Consider the following 15,666-nt stretch of genomic DNA (forward strand, 5'->3'; position numbering starts at 1 on the left):
AAAGTTGTCAAACCAAACAAACGCCAAAGGCAAATGAGGCGTGCCCGGAGGAGGATTGGGCTGTGGTCTATGCCCGCGGCAAGAGTGGAACAACAATGTTTGGTGTTAAGAAAAAAATGTATATATATATGAGAGGCATTTATAACTTAGAAGCGAATGCGCTCCCTGGAGCTGATGGCTTGAAGCGGGGGGGGTCCAGTCGAGCGCAGTACCTGGTACCCAGTCTTGATGGGTATTTTAAAAACTCCAGCGATTTATGCGTCTGACTACAGCAACGAAACCTGATTTGATGACGGCGCAAGAGTTTAAAGGGCTCGCGTAGGTAGGAGATGACAACGGGTAGAAGGACGAGGACGGGAACGAGGACGACGACACAAGTCCAGAGCAGAAGCAGAAGCAGTTGCCGTCGCTCTGTGTGAAGTCGCTGAAGACTTTACTAAAATTCCTGGCCAAAGTGCTGGCACCAATAGATGGCAACAGTCTGCAGTTGGGAGACCCGTCTGCGTGGCAGCATTCCACCAGCTTCCAGTCTGCGGCTGCCACATGTTGCACACACTGTGAGAATGAATTTAATTAAAGAACATTTTTGCTCGCATTTGCAAATCCATCCCAGAGACCAATGCAGCGCCCAACTAGTTCAAAGTCTAGTGTTGCACACTGATTCGCATGCGTCAAATATGCATTTTTTTAACTATCGATTTATCGATCAATCGTTAATCGCACACTCATTCGATTATTGTGACATTTGACACATGACTGCCACTAGCTGCCCAATCATTATCAAACTTTAGCCTCGCAATTGTGCACCTAATTGATGGCTATTTATTCATTTAAACATGATTGCTTAAATGAACGAGAAAAGTTGTTGCACGAGTTGTTTGCTGTTAAGCACACAGTTTTTTTTTTTTTTTTTGATGGGGAAAAGGGGAAATTTATATATAAATAAAACTGGGGTTTAGGCGAGTTTAGAAGCATTTCTAAAAAAAACTACAGAGCTTAGGTTAACAAAATCTGGTATATGGGCTCTTGCGTGCCCCGCTCCTAACCTCACTTTTTGTGGATCAAATACCTATTTGAGTTTGTATAGTAAATGCGAAATGTAGACACTCGTTTATGTTAGATCAATCAAATTAATGTATGTAAATGAAAGCAGAACCAGATTGCTTCAGCTTATAGTTTCTTGGGTTTAATCAATTCGATAAATTTATTTGAGCCATTTTGAAGGGACTTTCTTAATTTCGATTTGATGATTCAGTTCTAGCCAACTGGACAAGATTGGTTTAAGTGTTTTTTTTTTTTTCTACTACTTTCGTGTTGCACTGTGCGATGCGTTTTTCTGGAGTCTGGCAACAATGCCAATTAAATCACATTTCAGTGGCACATTAAAATGCAATAAATATATGTGTGTGGTGCATATGTGAGAGGGGCAACAGCTCAGGCTGAGCCTGTGAGGTTGCCATTGGAGCGTTCAAAATATTTCATGCCCCGACTAAATGCCGCAGCCACAGTCGCTGCCCCAGCAGCACCTCGCTTGCTTTCTGCCTTCCACCCAAATAACTGGCAATTCGCAATAGTTGTCCCTTTGCGCATGCTCCGAAAAACTACGCGTAGATGTTGGATATCCGATAAGCGGGCGCTACGAATGGCCAATGGCAGCTCTTTAGCTCTTCAGCCGCAGTTGCAGCTTTATGGCTTTGCGTAAAACCTAAGCTGCAGGTGGGGGTGAGGGCGTTGGATTGGGAGTGGCACATAGACCGAACTGGAGTCCAGTCCGTGTGTCCGCCGTGTCCGCATTACATATTTACTGCTCTCATTGCATTTTCAGCATAATTTGGCGTAATTTTAGTACAGCGGCATCTGACATTGTTTCCATCTGTGCATGTGTGTATAACTGTGTGTGTGTGTGTCTGTGTGTGTGTGTTTGCTTATGGTATTCGGATTCGGATACGGGTCTTGGGGCTCAGTTCTCGCGCTTGTGGCGTCTGTGTGTGGTGTCCACTTGCAACATTTTTCCATTCGACATTGCCTCGAATATGTTGCCGCTGTTGGTGGAGAGCGTAAAACTCGTGATATCGAGCTGGCCACGAATTATGCTGCGGAATATTGAACAGTCTCAAGGTTGTCCTTGCCCGCCGCTGCCCCCCCACCTCCCACAGCCCACAGGTACGAGCGGGGCAGAGACCGAGGTGACGGCTTTTGTTTTATGCCAGTTAAGCAGTAACAGCTGCAGGCAACAACAACAACAACAACAAGAACTGCAAGTGTAGGTGAGACAAATGGCATGATATATATGCATTCATATCCACCATATCTGGAGAAGCAAGTCGCGACACATGTAAGCCGATGCGAGTGCAACAGATCGGTGTACTATATATACATACGTATACAAACAAAATACTATAACAGAACTGCAAAATGTATCCTCTGAGAATAAAGCTTTATAATATATATCAACTGAGAACGGCGCATTATGTGCAACTATAAGTTTAAGTTGATTCAGCATAATGTGGTACCAAAAAGAACTGTTAGATACTTAATATTTACCAAGTATACACAGATACATATAAACATGGAGAGGGTGATAAGGTCATGAGACTGCACTGGTCAAGAGCTGGAAGATCTTCTCTGAATTAACAGACCTATTCGTTTCAGTCTAAAGCAATGTCGATGTATGTAAAGGGTAATTGATAAGTGGTTAAATATTTATGACATTATAAGGTGTCAATTAATTGTCATTTTAAGTAGATCGTCGCTTGGGGTTAGATCAACAATAAGACCAAAAAACTATAGTTGCAGTTGTCAAAATATTGAATATAATTATAATTTTAATAACTTCATTTTTACCATTTGTACTTGGAACTTCGAAACCAAGTTTCTAAAAGAAAAAGTTCCGAATCCTCTGTCCCCTATCTGTTATTGGGCCTATTCAAAACATGTATCACGTACATATAACCTTTATATACCACTATAAACGTAATTATACATTCTAATTAAAAAGAAAACTTTCACTTTTTGGCACTATATAGGTAAATATTTCCTGCTGTAGGTACATACATAGAAGTATATGCACTGAGAGCACATATGGAAACAACTACAGGTTATTTTCCAATTGATAAGCACCTGTCGTCTGCCCCTCCCACACGACAATGCGGTCAGGGGCTTAGCGAAAGCGCGATCAACTTTCCAGCTTAACTGTGGCTCGCGTCCTGACCACCAATGCGGTGTCCAGTTGCAGAAGGGGTAGCAACAACAACAGCAGCAGCAGCAGCAGCAGCAACAACAACAATGAGAATGCGACAAACCGCAAATGAAATATTTCTGGCATTGCAAATAAAATAAATGAAGTTAAGCCAATTTGAGGTTAAGCCCCAAAGAAGGAATTCATTATTTTGCACAACAACAGCAACAACACGAAGAAGAAGCAGCAGCAACTGCAGAGGAGCTGCGCGACGAAGACGCGTGTCTCTCTTGCGTGTCCTGTGTTCGGGCTGAAAAAGTGGAATTTGCGCAAGCACAGAAATGCGACAAATGCAACAATAGCTGTAAAGCCAGTCAGCGAATATTAAGAAGCAGGCAACATGGCAGAAACCGCAATAAACTTGTGAAGCAGATAAGAGGCAAGAATGCAAAAAAAAAAAAAAAAAGAAAAGATAACTCAAAGCACACACAAAAACAAAAAAAAAAAAATAGTCGACTAAATGGGGGTTGACTGCGTGGGTAGGGGGGTTTTTTTCTTACCGTTTTGTTTGGGGTTTCGGGCTTACTAGCGCCCTTATCTAGTCTAGTTATATAATTCGATAGTGTAGCCCAGCAAAAGCAATTAAGTAAATATGTATGCACAAAATATATACATAATCCACAAAAGAATACAAAAATACCAAAAAGTTTACTCGATAACAGCGTTCGCAAAAGCTCGCAGACATCGCCAGCTTTGCTGTCGGCGTCGCTGCAGACGTCGTCGGACAACTCCAAAAGGACCACCGAAACGTAAACAACAACCAATAAGGCAAGAGCCAAGTGAAGAAGAAAACAGCAGGCGCAGCAGCAATGGGAGAAGTAGCACAAGAAGGGAATGCAGCCGATGGCGGCGGCGACGGCGGCTACATGAAAACAAAAAAAAAAAAAACCAAAAAAATAAAAACATCAACCGAAAAGAAGAAACCAACAACTTTCCATTTACAGTCGAATAATGCATACTCTGCGCTTGTTCGATTCGTTGAGGCGAGGCAATCGCCATTTTAATTTCCAGTGTGAACATTTTGCAGCGCTTGCCAAAATTTGCGTTACGCACACACTTAAACAAAGTCTTAATATTCACATTGAAATGCTCATAACTGTAGTTAATATTAAATTGACAGTTTGATAAGCATTGTATGCTTTCTAACTACGTTACAAGCTTAATAAACAAATTAATATATCTATCGAATGCATGTTGAAGACATTATGCGCCGCTTGCAGGAGGCTGTTCCATGATGCTATTCATGTTGCTGTTGTTGTTGTTGTTGTTGGTGTTTTCAGTGTAAGCCAAGTGCTGCTTGAAGGATGCAGGGCTCAGAAGGAGGAGGCGGTGGTGCAGCAGCAGTAGGTAAGATGCGTGTCTGGGTTCTCAGCTTGGCGCTGGGCTTTGCTGGGCCCGGCTATGCTCTGCCCGAGACGATGTTCAGAATTCCATTGAAATCGTTTGAAAATTGAGCCGGCTGCACAGGACGTGAAGGGGAGAAGTACCACAACCCCGCAAAGTGTATTTGAAGGTTGGGCGGTGGGGCGGGGGGCATAGTCGGGCGTCGTCAACCGTCTCGTAATAAATATGCGTCGAGAGTTTTGCCTGCGGCAGCCAGGAGACCCACGATGACTCTGCTTGAGCTCTCGCTAGTTGTTGCATTTGTTGTAATCGTTGTACAATGTACACACACTCGTAAAATGTGTAAAAATAACAAAGCAAATGAGTTGCAGTTTAGCAATAAAGTAAAATGCAAACGGATGCGCGTTACGAGCTTGACTAGAGGCTGTTTCGCAGGACCGAGCACTGACGCCCGCATAATAAACCAGAGCGCGCACACACATTTATGTGGTGCCTGTCTGTGTGTGTGCGTGTGTGTGCAATGCAGGCGCAAAAACTTTTTGCATGCGACTGTCAGGCAGCGCAGACAAGGCAGCGACAATAAAGCACGCAGGACAGAGGGAGATAGAGAGGTAAGGAGAGACGCAAGCGACAACGGCAATAACAGCAACTACAACAACAATGTTGCCCCCCACAAGACTGCAAGTGCAAAGCAAAAAGAGCGAGCACCAGAACGAGAGAGCGTGCGACCAGCGAGTAAGCCGGCACAACAACAAAACATCCGGCAAGTGCCAAAGCTGAGCAAGCGCCACACACAGACACACACACACACACACGCGCACACACAAAATGGATGCAAACTTTGCTGAGAGCGACGCACTAAACAAGTTGCAAAATATCAACAACAATAACAACCAACAGGCAGCACTTTTAAAGCTGCTCTCTTTCGCTCTGTGGATTCTATGTGTGGGTCTCTGTAGAAGTGGAGCTCAGCAGCGGCAGCGGCAGCGGCAGCGGCGTCAACGTCAGCGTTGGCCAACGCAGCAAAATTTCATGAATGGAATTTGTAAATTTTCTTTTCATTTGCAACGCTGCGCTGCTGCTGCTGCTGCTGTTGTTGTTGTTGTTGTTGTTGGAGCGCTAATCATGTGCACCGCATCGGGAGAGACACAGACCCCAAGCATTTGGGGCAGACGGCGGGCCGAGGCCGCGACAACAACAACAACAACACAACAACAACAATGATGTTGCAATGTGTCTGCCTGAAACGGGTTTTTGTGGCTTTTGCGAATTTGTTGCAATTTTCGCTTCCCTCGCTGTCTCAACAGCTTGCTTTGCGGGGTGCTTGCATAGAAAATGAAAAGCCATTGAATTGCAACATTTTCGACATTGTAGCTTCTTCTAATCAGCAAGCCCAAGAAGAGAGCATACACAAGCTAATGTGATTTTAATTGTTGCCAACTGAAGATCCCTTCCCCTTGTCCTGCTCTTTCTCATTCAGCCATTTGCTAATTTTAGCAAGGCAACATTTGGTCAAAGTGATTTGTGCAGCCAACTTAACAACGCTGCCAGATAGAGACGAAGCGCTTTAGTTTTGTTAGCATTCGTCAATTTCTTGGAATTAGCATTGAAAAGTGTTTAAAAAATAAGCATGGAGAATTTGGGGCCACAGCGACAGCAACAACAGCAGCGACGTCGACGACAACAGTGCAATGGAATTTCATTACATAGCGAGACGATTCGCAATTACAAGCAGCGTGGAGAGCATGCACCAGCAGCAGGCAGTGTGAGGAGCGAAGGCTTCGCCGAACACCGCTCGCTCTCCGGCATATTAAATATATTCGCACACACGCACACACACACACACATGTATGTAGGTAGGCAAAGCGTAGATACGCAAGAATCATCGATAATTATAACAGTAATGTTCGGAGAGCATATCGAAAATACATTTAAAGTGTATGTTTGTTACATTATTCATTGATAATTAACAGCTATTTTACAGTCAGTAAATTATTCATGCCCACACATGGTATATTTAAACTCAAATAAATAATGAAACAAGAAAAATGCACTTAAAGATTCTTGAAACATTTGATTTTCAATTAAAAGCATCAATTTTCATTCATTTTAATATTATATTATACTATGTAAATTAACATTATGTTCAATTTGGAGACCTTTGTGGGTTGTTCTTAAAAAGCCTATGGTCTGACATTTTATTTAGCATACTTTTTGGAGCTTACGCGACCTACTGTTTATATGGGTATGTATACTGTGCCGAGCATATTAATTTTGAAGAACAATATCTTTGAATGTGTGCTTTTATTTAGTTTATCTGCACAGGATAACGGTTCATTTATTATATTTGAAACAAAGTTAATACAATAAAAGCTCTCCTAAGCGACACGTCCATTAGTCGGACTCTCCTCTTGGATGGACACTTTCTCCCAAACCATAGGGCCATATCCATTCGCCCTCCTACCTGTATTAGCAAATCGTGTTATTAATGCAAATCGTACTGTTAATAAAATGCAGTCTATATAGAAAATAATAGCTTCCTGTTATCTGTTGTTCTCATTAGTAAGTCTATCGTAACCTCAAACTTAGATAGAGCATCAAAAAGAAGCTACGTCGAAAACGAATTGTACAAATTGTCGGTTGGCTTTGAACTTAGCGATGCGGACGCCAGCGACGCAGTTCAAGCTGAGGTGAAGGATATTACCAGACATTGGCATTGGTATGCGTGTCTCATGTGTGTGTGTGTGTGTAAGGGGCATAATCTAATCATGCAACGCGAAACGTGTACCGACTTTTAGAAGAGGGCTATAAAACACCAACAGGCAATAAATTTGCCAAGGCAAAGTCGTGTGTGCCAGCAGGAAGGCGAACAGGACACGATACAGATAGGGTTTATAGATTCAGGACTTGACGAGTCACTGGCCATGAATCGCGGGTGGGTTGGGCTGATTGCAGTAGCTAAGCCCCTGTTATATGGAAGTGCAGGGTATATTGATGTGCTCAACTTGAATGTGCATCTAGAATAAACTTTTTTCGGTTAAAGGCGCCCAAAGCAACTTAAGTTAGTTAGTCTCAGTTTGTTAGTTCAACTTAATCTCAATAATTTCTTTAGTTAAACTTCGTGTTAAGCATCATGTCAAAAGTTACCAGCTAGTTATTAATGAATTTCTTGGATAATGATCATTTCCAAACGACTTACAGAGTATAAACAGTTTTGAGTTTTGAGTAAAACAAAATAATATTAAAAAATAATAATAAGTAATTAAAGAGATTAACAGCTTTTCGTTAGATTCGAAGAAAACCAACTTGTCGAAGCGCGTCACAAGCCCGATTCTTACTTAATCTTATGCAAAGGTCGGATGTACTCGATATGCAGCTGTTGCACAACAACAAGAGGTACAAATTATCAACACGAGCGATAATATCAATAAAAGGCAAAGGGGAAATGTTTAATTATAAAACAACAACAGCAAGGAAAACGACGCAAAGGAGACAAGGCAACAGGCAACAGGCGTCAGGCAAACGGCAGCTGGCCATAACGAAAAACTGAAAGAAAAACTAGGCTCAATAGGTAGGCAGGTGCGTGTGTGTAGAGCAGAAACTATGAGCACGTACGAGTCGAAGGATGTGCAAGATTACAAAAGATCACAGGCAGCATCACTAAGGAAGAGAGAGAGAGAGATAGAGAGACAGCGAGTGAGAGCGAGAGAGAGGTGGATTGAGTAAAGCCAAAGGTTAAACAAAAATTTCCTCAACTGCATCGAGTACTCGCGCATCCCATTCAAAGATGATGCAAAATGCTGGAAAATATTGTCCTGCCGCACAGCTGCCGTGAAAGTGAAAAGTTAAAGACATCGGACCGTTCGGCGACTTTTGCGATTTTTCTCCGCATTGTCCCATTGTTGAATGAAAGGAACAAAATCCTCCCAGCCCAGCAGCTGGCCATTGCATATGCCATATGTACATATGTACATGTCTGGGCAGATGCCGAGAAACGCGTAACTGTCTCATAAATTGCACTCGCAACTGATTTGCACAACTTTCTCTTCCCTACGAGGGCTGAGTTGGGCGGCAAATGCATAATTTCATATGCATTTGGCAATTAGAGCAAAGCGGAGCATCCACACATTTGTGTCGGTCATGATGTTGCAGCTGTAAGAGATTTTCCTTTTTTCATCAATTTTCCTTTTTATTTGTGTTACCTTGAAGGCATCATCAAATCGAATCAATTTCGTGTAATTATGCTGGGGTAGTTTCTGGGTGCGTCCATAAAAGTGTCGTAGCTGATATTTGGATGAGAATTATGATTAGGGTTTCTCTTTGGGTTGTGTTAAGATCCCAATGATGAAGGGCAACATTCATTAAATTGGATATTCACAATTAAGAGGACATAAACAACTAGGCATATGTATCAAAATGCTTCGAATAGTTTTGGTTTGAAGGTTCTATTCTAAGAGGTACATACTTCATTTGTGGATATATACAAATAACAGAGGGTGTTATAATTTTGTAACGCATAGTAGGAGATAACTCCCATAAAGTATCTATTTTCTTGATCAGTAACAACAGCCGAGTCGATATACTCATCTCCTCATGTCGAACTTGTCTCTCAGCTTTACAGCTCTCCTCATGAAGCTTTGCATACGTCCCTCTTTCTGTTACATGTCGGATGGATCGGACCACTTTATCATAGGAACGATCGGTCGAGAGTAGATTTTGTATAAAAGATATATTGACCAAACTTGGCAAAAATCAAAAAGGTTCGGTCTGCAAGAGTATTACGTCTTCGGCCTGCCTTCTTACTCGTTATAAATTTTTCTTTTTCGATATCTCACAAATTAAAATTGATCCGTGTCAGACTAATACATATGTCCTAAAGGTTTTATATTAGCTAGAGTTCTTCTAGACAAATCCAAAAATATCGGTTACTTTATTTGGCGTTGTCTTTCCCGAGTTTCTTCGATTAGGAATTCACGTTAGGCGCTTTTGACCTTCGGTAAGTTCATTAAGTTCTTGTGGATCTTGCGAAGTGGGCATAGCCTAAAATACCTAAAATGCTTTTATCTAATTTGCTGGCTTTGGCCTGAACTCAGTTGAACTTTGGGAGCAGCGAGAAGCGAGCTTCTCATACGCGCTGCCGCTGCCGCTGCTGCTGCTGCTGCTGCTGCTGCCAGTTGCCGCTTATCACAAATGCGGCGACAATGTTGTTGCGGCTGGGGTAGCCTAAGCGTCAGGCGCGCCTTATATAAATCGCTTCAACACCGTTTGGGTGACACATATATGAACGAATTTTATAATGTGTGTACACATTGGCACAGACATGCATATTAATCAGAACGATTAATCATTTTATCAATGAAGTGCGAAGTCGCATTTAAAGATGAGCGACAACAAAATCAACGGGAAAAAAGTCGTATAAAGAGAGAGGAGAGAGCGAGAGTGGGCGAGCTGCTGACGCCAGTGTGACCCAATTGAAGGGTGTATGTTGTGGAGTGTGGCTGTCCATGTCTGAAACAGCATCAGCGTCATTCAGTGACGACATCACCCACAGCGGGGCGCACAACAACAAATAAGTTGTCATATAATGGACATGTCTGCATCTGACCGCCAATCCGTTTCTGTTTCCCTCTACCTTTCGTTCCCTCTCTCGCTTTTACTCCCTCTGTCAGCAGCAGGAAATCGATGTTGTCGTGAGCAGCGCTGCTGACGTCGCACAAAACTTTTTGCTCCAATTTGCACGCACCCACAACAACAAGAAAGTCGCGACTGTCGTAAGTTGAAGTTAACGTGGGTGTGCATGTGTGTGTGTGTGCGTGTTTCTGTATGCATGCGTGCATTTGTGTGAAGAGCAGCAGAACTCTTAAATTCCATATTCCACATTTCTTATGCGGCGAACGCAGCAGCAGCAGCAATAACAATAACAACACAACCAATAGCAACAATGATGGCGACGCTGTTACTGTTGCTGCTGCTGCTGCTGCGGCGAGTTTTGCTTCGTGTTCTCTTCTTGTTGCTTTCGCGCATTTTAAAAATAGCCAGGCCAGCGCACAGCAAACAACAACAGCAACACGAAACGTACAAGCATCGAGTGGCGTATGCGAGCTTTTTAAGGCGCACCTAAAATACTCTTTTTTTTATTTATACATTTAAGACATATCGGTTTTCGATACATGTACATACATGTATGTGACTAAGTAAATACTCTAACTGATCTAATTGGGAAAGCCTTGCTTATGTGGTCGGTTTACAGCTTAACTATATACATATACAAATGTTGTATACATTTAGATACTATATTTTGAATTTCAATAAAGAAATTTAATAACGTCCTTCCACTTTTATTACATTACTCTTTTGGTGTAATACAAAATAAGTATAGCATACTTTCGGGGTGCCGCATTGAACCACATGACATTCGAAATGATATTAAATACGCTGACTATGCAAATATTTAAACTGTTCTCAAAGATCGATCGCAACATCGCACAAGCGGCGCAAAGTCAAATACTCAGGCGGTATGCTCGATGGGTAAGGGTATCGTCAGCAGAAAGCGACCCAAAACGACAAAAAAATGCCAACAACAAAAGGCAACAACAAAAAAGATATTAATGAAATCGTTTTTAACTCGTTTCGCTCAAGTATTTTCATGCGTTTTGTTGTGGGGGGACTTGTATCTCACTCTGCCCCTCTCGCTCTGTCTTTCTCTCTGAGTTTCGCCGCGGCCGGGTTATACAAAAAATAAGTGCAACAACACAAATACATAAAATATATGATAAAAACAAACACGATACGATCGACACGACACGAGAGACTACAATTAAAAAAAAAATCTCAAAATCAAATGCGAAGGCTCTTATATTTTTTTTTTTTTTTTTGAGTATATTGGTTAACCGAAATTGATTTCTTAAAGCAAGTGCGCCATTTGTTTACTAATTACCAGATTTGGATTTGAATTGTGCAAGCCCGTTTTGGGTGCTTCCATTTGGCGTTGCCAGATCGGCTGGCCGCGATAGCTAATGCACGAGTATTTTTAGGCTGGCGCTTATCAATTTCATTGAGCACATACACTAAGGCATATGTATTACTAGGCAAAGCACATTTTGCCTGTCACACTGTGACTGAAAGTGTGACTGGGAACTGTGACTGTGCCGCAGGAATTAGTTTAGGCATTTCTACATGACATTTACAGATTCTATACAAAATATATGTACAAAATATGTTGTTGATTGCAATTTATATTTGACGGAAATTACCTTTTTGACTCGTTGACAAAGTACTGTAGAGAGATAACTGAGAAACCAGCCAAATTGATAATAAAAGTACATGAAAAACTATTAAATTTGGCTCTCAATAAGATTTTTTCTTTGAAGAAATGGATGTATTTTGTAAATAATATTTTGTATACATTTTATAAATTCAATTAGATTTGCTCATCGATAACATTTGAATGTTCATATATTGATAGCCAACTGATCCTAAGATCATATTCTGAATGAATACAGATTGTAAGATTGTCATTAATAATATAATTTTTGTTCAAATTTTTTGTAATTGTTGTCGACCTCGATTTAAACTTGATTTTGGCCTGCTGCATTTCTATCTGGCTGGGTCTTATGAAACAACAATGCTGCCAAGAAGCCAAGTTAGAGGCTTCTATAAAAAGGGACACTGCAATTTCCACCGATAATGGACAATGCCCTAAGCCGATGAAGAAACAAAATGAAAAGCACAAATCACTGCTTCCGTAATAATATATCGGATATGGTTGGGTCTGTGCGCTAAGCATATATATATATATATATATAGTTAGGTATATAAATATGGTGTCTGTTCAAAAGGCAACTGCGCAAAATGGCAAGAAGCAGCAGAAGAAATCTCAACATTTGTGTGTATACCAAACGGAGAACAGGTAAAGAAGCAACTGGTTCACAAAGCCGACTAAAGAAGTGAAGGCCAACGGCAACAGCAGCAACGGCAGCAGAAGAAAAAGCAAAACTCTGTGACCAAAAATATGCAGACTCAAGAAGAGTTATATCTGCTGCCCCAACCCAAACCCAACCCCAACCCCAACCCTCTCTGCGACTACCCAACGCTGTCTTGACCACTGCAAATACCAAAAACCGATGACGCAGCGTCGTGTGGAGGTCATCAAACTATGATGACGTCGCCGTCGCCTCCGGCTCACCACAGACGCGACAAAATAAAATACAATGAAAGGTGAGCTATACATTATTGTGTGGGAAGGGGGGCGGGCTTGGGCTTTTGAAGCAACAAGTGAATTCGCCATAACCATGGTTTGAAAGTCAAACTTGCTTCTTATCAGGTGTAAGTCCAGAGGTTCCGCGTTTCATACCATATCTGGGTTAATTGATACGCTGATAAGACAGCCGAATGCGTTGGGAACAGCTAAACAAAACATGTTCAATTCGAAGCAGTTGTTATTTCATTGCATATCGCAATATTATTAGTTAGCAATTACCTAGCACCCAGAGAGCAGTTAAAACTGTTTGAGAATTAGAGTCATGCGCAATATTAAAAGCTTTAAGAAAGTACAACTTCTATTAGTTATACCCTTGCACTGGGCATCACATTTTGGAAATCATCAGCTCATCTATAAGGTTTATACTCTTAATAATTATCAGAGTCGATATAGCCTTGTCCGTCCGTCTGTTACTAGGCAAACTCAGTCTCTCGATGTTCGATCTATTTTCATGAAACTTGGGAATCGAGCTTTGGTATAAACAACTTTTTACGAGCTTCACTGCGAACCATCGGACTTACATATATGTATATCGTAAAGCTCGCATAAAAATTAATAGGTAGAAAATAGTTTTTTTTTTTTAAATGTTAATCTTTTGCATTGACAAAAAAGTATTACATTTTAGGAAATCATCTAAAAAATTCATAATTTAATTAAGTGGGTCAGCAAAATGTGAAAATATGAATATTTAACTTATAAAACTAAACCTCTGTTAAATATACATGTCGCGTTGCTTTTTACAGAGCTCAATGAATGTTATGTGTCACACACACATACACACACACTCACACACACACTTATATATACATATATTAATGCATGCTAGCACCGAGCACCCATTGTAGAATTACATGTGCCAATATTCTAATTAGAAATGCAAATGAAATGTGACGTCATCGCCAAGGCAATGAATTGGAGTTGTTTGTTCAGTTATAAAGCCGTTAGTTTCGCGCGCACACATACACGCACAGAAACTATAAGCTTATATGCGCACACTTAACACACAGCATAAGAGAAAGAGGCAGCAAGACCATTAAGCGGCAAGAAGCAGCAGCAGGTTGATGGATCGGGAAGTGGGCAGCGTGACCAGTATTGCCACATAGAGAAAAAAAAAAAACCAAAAAAAAATCAAATACCTACTGCAGATCGTGCTTTGTCACAGCCATAAAAAATATATATGTACATATGTAATTATATAAATTAAGCATACAAGGGGAAGTCGTAATGTTCGGTGAACTCCTTTTTCCTTTAAGCAGCAGCGCGTCAGCTGGGGCGGCCGGCATGGCCTGGCATGGGCACTGCTCAAAAATGAAAATGCCCAGCGCAGCACCCACACACACACACACATACACACTCACACACGCTTATATATGCGGACGTCACATTTTTCGCAGCCTCTACATTCTAATACTATTTCATACATACATATGTACATACATACCTACCCACATTTTTGTGGTTCCTCTATGGCCTGGGATATAGATTTTTCTGCCACGTTTTTCACACACTTTTACTTAAGCCACACACTTGGTTTCGATCTCAATTTGAAGCTTGTAATTTTAGCATTTAATTGTGTCTAGTTTAATGCCGCTCGCTGCACGATTTCTACGTAAAAAGCGGAGCCTAAAAACTATAAAATCAAAATGTGCTTCAATGCTGCTTCCTCTTCGACACCATGACAATTGGTGGCTGCAGAAAGAATGAACGAGAGAGAGTGAGTGAGAGAGAGAGAGAGACAGAGGCGAACAAGCGGTGGCGGCGGCGGCGACAAGCGAATTGAAAAGCAACAGCAGCGAAGTGCGGCCGCCGCGGCGATGATGACGTTACGGCAAATGCTGCTTTTGTTGTTGTCAATTTGTGAATTTACAGTCAACGGGCCAAAAGGGCTTCAAGTCGAGAAGCGCACTTTTTGCAATATTCAATTAAAATTGAACGAGTGTACCTGTGTATTTTGAAGTCAAAATTAACTTTTTTTTGGAGCACTCGCGTACGCGACGCGTTTTTACCAACAGCGAGAAATGAGCAACTTGTGCATTGGTATTGGTGTCGTAGTCGTCGTACGTGTTTTATTGCCTGCTTTGCTTTTGATACTTTGTTTGTTCTTTTACACACACTTTCTTATACACACAGCGTTGCTTTTGCGCTCATCAGTGCCGCGACTATTGTGTTCATTTAAATGTTACCCAGAATGTCAGTTCAGGTATTAATTTGCCATCAAATTTAATGCAAAATTAATTGGTACACATGAACTCAAAATGAGGCAAGCATATACATAAGCACGCACACACAACCAAAACGTGAGCGGCGCGCAGTTTTTGTTGTTTACATTTTACAGCTGTTGATCAGCTGTGCTCAAACAGCTGTTAGGCACGCATGTTAACAAGTCTGTTTATTAACATGCAAAGCTGGCAGGCAGGTTGGCAGCATTGCTATGGTTGTCAACTGTTGCCAACGTATTTTATTTTTTCAATTTAAGTTTCGGTTTTTTGGACCCAGGCATATAAACAAACTGTACGAAACATTTAACTCCATTTTGGATATGCATTTTGCTATTTGCTTAAAGTCCTAAGCCAAAACGCAACGGCGAGTTTTTTTTTTTTTTTGAGACAGTGCAATGAACTGCAGTCTGGGAATGCACACGATAATCGAGAGGGTTGGCTGGGAATCAAGCACGTTGCCAATTCACAAAGCAAAAAAAAAAGAAAAAAAGAAAAACGGAAAGGGTAGCACAGATCTCTAATTGCATTTGCAGCCGCAACACAAATTGAATGCTTCTTGTAAAGTCATTCGGCTCCAGCGCAACCCTAGGGCTTTTGTTTTTTTT

At 41.4% G+C, this 15,666-nt stretch overlaps 1 protein-coding gene across 2 annotated transcripts in view; it reads right to left on the reverse strand.

Moving 5' to 3' along the window:
* Positions 1 to 14,878, reverse strand: part of E2f1 (E2F transcription factor 1) — a 40,189-nt gene extending 25,311 nt beyond the window's left edge. The window contains exon 1 of one of the 2 annotated variants that reach the window (XM_015171988.3): positions 14,288 to 14,878. The gene's annotated coding sequence lies outside the window, so the exon portion shown is untranslated. Of the gene's footprint in view, positions 1 to 14,283 lie in introns of both variants that reach the window. The other variant, XM_015171989.3, reaches the window with a different exon arrangement.
* Positions 14,879 to 15,666: the final 788 nt, after the last annotated feature.

This window comes from Drosophila virilis, chromosome 2 (assembly GCF_030788295.1).
Source record: "Drosophila virilis strain 15010-1051.87 chromosome 2, Dvir_AGI_RSII-ME, whole genome shotgun sequence".
NCBI classification, from domain to species: Eukaryota; Metazoa; Arthropoda; class Insecta; order Diptera; family Drosophilidae; genus Drosophila; species Drosophila virilis.